The sequence below is a fragment of the Moschus berezovskii genome, chromosome 8, assembly GCF_049115385.1.
Source record: "Moschus berezovskii isolate FMDL1 chromosome 8, NW_MosBer_1.0, whole genome shotgun sequence".
Classification (NCBI taxonomy): domain Eukaryota; kingdom Metazoa; phylum Chordata; class Mammalia; order Artiodactyla; family Moschidae; genus Moschus; species Moschus berezovskii.
Genome location: NC_142467.1, coordinates 36,591,363 through 36,597,608, shown reverse-complemented (window position 1 = coordinate 36,597,608; position 6,246 = coordinate 36,591,363).

The following is a 6,246-nucleotide window of genomic DNA, read 5'->3' as shown; positions in this document are numbered from 1 at the left end:
TATTTCAAAACAGAAGGGAGTCAACACATTTTCAATCATATATTGTGAAGTACCCAGAGGTAAAATTGATTATCGATATATGGAAAAAATTAGATACTAGACTGTAGCCTAAGACTGGATATAATAGAAGGTAGAAGGTATTCTCAGCACCACAGCCAGAGTGATCCCTTTGAAATGGGAGGAAGATCCTGACAACCCTCTGCTCAAAATCTTGCCATGGCTCCTCCTCACTCAGAGTCCAAGAAAACTCTTTAAGGAAACTTCAAGGCCTTCTGTGATCTGCTCCCTTGCAGCCTCTCCGAAGTCATCCAACCCCATCTTGCTTCTGATCTCACCTCCTCCTCTCTCTTCCTCCTTTACTCCCCACCAGCCTTGGTATTCTCCTTTGAATGTTTGAATGTTGCAAGCACATTTTCACCTGAAAAACCTTCATATCGTCTCCCTGTTTCCTCTGCCTGGAATGCTCTTCCCCAAACTTACAAAGTTAATCTCACATCTTCTTCACATCTTTGCTTGTACATCATCTTCTCAAGGAGGACCATCCCGACCACCACAACTTGCCCCCCAAACTCAATTCCCAGTTCTTGCTCTACTTTTTCCTTTTATCTCCACGACACTTATCATCTTCCAATATGCTATGTAATTTAGTTCTTTATTATATTTATTGTTTATATCTCTCTTCTACTATAAGAATACAAGCTTCATGAAGATAAGGATCTTCATCTGTTTTATTCCCTGACACACAGAAGAGTGCCTAGTATGTGATAGGCACTCAGGACATAGGTATTGAATGAATGAAATAATAAGTCCGTGATTTTTCTTTATTAGAAAATTAAGTCTCTGGGAGAAAAATATAGCCTGAACCAAAACCAAAAGCCAAGAAGAACTAGAAGGGATACAGAACCCTAGCAAAACCCAGAGTAGGAACAACTCAGCTTGGAGTGTTTGGTCAAAGAAATTTTAAAATGAAATTTAAAGACTGGCAATTAGTCAAAGTTAAGCTTTATCTATATCAGAAAGTCTGTAGTAATATTTTTTGACACTAGGAAACATTTTTTATGAAAGAATTCCAGATGGCATCATAGTAAAAGAACAAGAAGAAAGTGAGGCTATATGCATTTGGCCACAAACCAGCAAACCAAGTATTTCCAAGGGTTTTAGACCAGTTAATTGGATTTATGTAACATTTTGCCCTGAATTAAAAGCAGATGGAGTCACATAAAATTCTATTGTGTGAATTCTCTTTAAAAAAATATAACATTTTGGAAAAAATCTATCATTTAAAACTATCGCTTAGAGTAAGCTACAGAAAACTGTTAATGGCAAGAGGCCCTAGAGCTAATGAACCATTGTGAATCTATAGTCTTTCTCTCAATACCCTGAAACTTAGAATCTCATTGACCATTAAAAACAATTTTATTTCATCCAAATTGGCATTTTATTGAGATTAGTGATTTTTGGTTGAAGCTTTAAGATACTTTCTTTGTTATTTCTCTAATTAGAATTGCTACTCCATCCAAAAATAGACTTTAAACTTTAAAATAGTATACACTTAGAAACTGAGATCTATCATATACTCTCAAGATAAAAATTATTCATTCTTTAATCTTTATCAATGAAGTTTAAGTTGCCTTTTATTAAATATTCTATAATAAAAATGAACTAAGGTCCCCAGAATTTCACGAATAGAGTAGGCAGGCAATAGGAGAAAGAAAAGAGTTGTGGACAGGCAAGATGCTACCATTGGTGACAAAAATGCAGCTATTCCGCTATTATGGTGAATTATAGTTCCCTTCACTCAAAATTCCATTCTCTCCTATCCTATCATTGCTTATCTATAAATTTTTTGCTTATAAATTTATGTACTTACTGACATTGGGCAAAGAGGCCTCTCAGGGAAGTTACATCCTATACAACATTTTGGTCTTTAGATCCATGAACAGGTCACTACCTAGGTCCAAACTAACCAGAAACATGCTAACATCAGCTCACACTTTCAACTAATCTTTATAAAAAATAAAACTTACAGCTCAAGTATGTATAAAATGATGTACATTAACATAACTACTCAATTGGATGGATGCTGCAAATCAGCAATTACTTGAGAAACTGGATGTGAATTTACCATAAATATTTTATGGTAACCCTGACATTTTGAGAAAGCAGATGATATAAACTATCTACTTTTTTCTTGAAGAATAATACCAAATGATGTTTTCAAATAACATGCAATGTTTAATTTAGCCAGCTGGCTGTTAATTCTCTTCCCTTCAGAATTCATAATTGTTAATAACCAAAAGGGCTTATTGATAGACATTTCATATCTCTAATTTGGCACTAGTGTTCAATAAGATATCATCTAAGCTGGAATGACAGTTTATTACATTCAGTCAGGTGGGTAGTGAACTCAGAGCCTCTAACTGGTAATAGTAAAGTTCTGAGGCTTGATCTAAGGGGAGTTCTCAATTATCTCAATCTTATAAGAAATAATCAAACAACTTGAACAGAAAGACAGATGAAAACTGAGAGAAACTTTCATCATTAGGGAAATCATGATAAATCTACCAATTAGAATATTCTGAAGCCGCTTACAAAGAGAACTTTGATGTTTATATATTCACTTGGAAAGATTTCCATTAAATATTCTAGTAAAATATTATAAATAAACAGCAATAGCCCATTAATACCAGTGGTAGTGTTGAATACCAAACACTTTTCCTGTGCATTACCTCAACATTCATGTGCATTTACCTCACTAAACCCTTATAGCAAGCCTGTTGAGTCAGCACCGTTAGAAACTCTATTTTAAAAGTGAAAAAACTAAAGGTCAGAAAGATTAAATGATCTTTTTGTCTTCACTCAGTAAGGCAATGGTAGATCTTGAGCTCTACCCTGGATCAGATCAAATTCAGACCCTGGATAAGAAAAACACGCTGGAAATGTGCCAAACATCAACAATTGTTCTATCTGGGGAATATAATTAAGTAAGCAGTAGAGGAAAAGAAGCAATTTTCTATCATCTCAATTATTTTGTAATAAATATGCATTATTTTTAAAATTAGAAAATAAATGTATCAATATTTAAACATTAAGAGAAAAGCTCTTTGGTAAATTTTTTTAATTGTTCTTTCTTTCCTGAAAAAGAGGGATAGGCAGATTTTCAAACCCTAAAACTGACTTCTTCTAGGATCAATTTTGAGAACTCTTCTTAGAGGAAAAGCATCTGTCTCAAGCTGCAGGCATGCCTCTACTCTGAGTTGAAGATGAAATGACATATGTGGTCCTGAGCAACATCAGATTGTGTGGAAGATCAGAAACAAAACTGCAACCCAATGCAACATATTGGTAGATAAAATACAAGATCAACAAAAATTCAAGGCGTATAGAAATTAAAATGGCAGAGACACACTGAGGCTGGAAAGAGGTCCAAAGTTTTTGCAATCAGCAGCTAGAATTTAAATGAGTCCAAATTACCAGGCAAACTGGCTAATTAAAGATTCTGAGCAGCAATGTTTAGAGACTATCGGATGCTTGGCACCCACAACAAGACAATTTACTCAGTTCAGTCGCTCAGTCATGTCTGACTCTGTGCCACCCCATGGACTACAGCACGCCAGGCCTCCATGTCCATCACCAACGCCTGGAGTTTACCCAAACTCATGTCCATTGAGTCATTAAAGTCATACAACCATCTCATCCTCTGTTGTCCCCTTCTCCTCCTGCCTTCAATCTTTTCCAGCATCAAGGTCTGTTCAAATGAGTCAGTTCTTTGCATCAGGTGGCCAAACTATTGGAGTTTCAGCTTCAGCATCAGTCCTTCCAATGAATAATCAGAACTGATATCATTTAGGATGGACTGGTTGGATCTCCTTGCTGTCCAAGGGACTCTCAAGAGTCTTCTCCAACACCACAGTTGAAAAGCATCAATTCTTCAGCCCTCAACTTTCTTTATAGTCCAACTCCCACATCCATACATGACTACTGGAAAAACCAGAGCCTTGACTAGATGGACCTTTGTGGACAAAGTAATGTCTCTGCTTTTTAATATGCTGGCTAGGTTGGTCATAACTTTTCTTCCAAAGAGCAAACATCTTTTAATTTCATGGCTGCAGTCACCATTTGCAGTGACTTTGGAGCCCAAAAAAAAAAAAGTAAAGTCTTTCATTGTTTTCACTGTTTCCCTGTCTATTTGCCATGAAGTGATGGGACCAGATGCCATGATCTTAGTTTTCTGCCAACCTTTTCACTCTCCTCTTTCACTTTCATCAAGAGGCTCTTTAGTTCTTCTTTGTTTCTGCCATAAGGATGGTATCATCTGTCTATCTGAGGTTATTGATATTTCTCCTGGGAATCTTGATTCCAGCTTGTGTTTCATCCAAACCAGTGTTTCTCAGGATGTACTCTGCATATAAGTTAAATAAGCAGGATGGTAGTATACAGCCTTAACGTACTCCTTTCCTGATTTGGAAGCAGTCTGTTCCATGCCCAGTTCTAAGTGTTGCTTCTTGACCTGTATACAGGTTTCTCAGGAGGCAGGTCAGACGCAGGTCAATATTCCCATCTCTTTCGTAATTTTCCAGTTTGTTGGGATCCACACAGTAAAAGTCTTTGGCGTTGTCAATAAAGTAGAAATAGATACTTTTCTGGAACTCTCTTGCTTTCTTGATGATCCAGTAGATGTTGGTAACTTGATTTCTGTTGCCTCTGACTTTTCTAAATCCAGCTTGAAGATCTGGACATTCATGGCTCATGTACTGTTGAAGCCTGGCTTGAAGATTTTTGAGCATTATTTTGCTAGCATGTGAGATGAGTGCAATTGCACAGTAGTTTGAGCATTCATTGACATTGCCTTTCTTTGGGATTAGAATGAAAACTGACCTTTTCCAGTCCTGTGGCCACTGCTGAGTTTTCTAAATTTGCTGGCATATTGAGTGCAGCACTTTCACAGCATCTTTCTAGGAATCGAAATAGCTCAACTGGAATTCCATCACCTCCACTAGCTTTCTCTGTAGTGATGTTTCCTGAGGCCCATTTGACTTCACATTCCAGGACATCTGGCTCTAGGTGAGTGATCACACCATCATGATTATCTGGGTCGTGAAGATCTTTTTTGGTATAGTTCTTCTGTGTATTCTTGCCACCTCTTCTTAACATCTTCTCCTTCTGTTGCTGCTGCTGCTGCTGCTGCTAAGTCACTTCAGTCGTGTCTGACTCTGCGTGACCCCATAGACGGAAGCCCACCAGGCTTCCCCGTCCCTGAGATTCTCCAGACAAGAACACTGGAGTGGGTTGCCATTTCCTTCTCCAATGTGTGAAAGTGAAAAGTGAAAGTGAAGTCGCTCAGTCGTGTCCGACCCTTAGCAACCCCACGGAATGCAGCCTACCAGGCTCCTCCATCCATGGGATTTTCTAGGCAAGAGTACTGGAGTGGCTTGCCATTGCCTTCTCCGTCTCCTTCTGTTCGGTCCATACTATTTCTGTTCTTTATTGTATCCCTCTTTGCATGAAATGTTCTCTAATTTTCTTGAAGAGCTCTCTAGCCTTTCCCATCCCACTGTTTTCCTCTATTTCTTTGCATTAATCACTGAGGAAGAATTTCTTATCTCTCCTTGTCATCCTTTGGAATTATGCATTCAAATGGGTATATCTTTCTACTACATAGAGGGTATATCTACCCTACATAGAGGGTATATTCAAATGGGTATATCTTTCTACTACATAGAGGTCAAGATCATTCAGAATGGACTTTGTTAATATTTGAATAATTAATAATCAATATTTTTTATAATATTTTTCCCTTTTGCAATACTATTAGAGTCATTAATATGTTGTATGCTGGTTTGAAGAGAAAGGCACAGCAACCCACTCCAATATTCTTGCCTGGAGAATCTCATGGAAAGAGGAGCCTGGTGGGCTGCAGTTCACAGGGTGGCAAAGTCAATTGAAGCGACTTAGCACGCAGCATGCACGCATGCTGATTTGAAGTCAGTTTAAATAAGTTATTTTCTTACTGGGCTTGATTTATATAATCTAATAGATATTTTTCACTAGGTCAAGAGGCAGATAATAACCAAAAGAGTAATCTGTCATTTGTGTAGTCTCATTAATCCTATGGTAAAATGAACCATGGAACTATATTAAAGTATGTTTGCATTCAAAGTCTTCCTAAACATTTTATTTACATTTTAAATAGTCAAACTAAATTTCAATGCAATTTTAAATGCTGATAATTTAAAAAGGAAAACA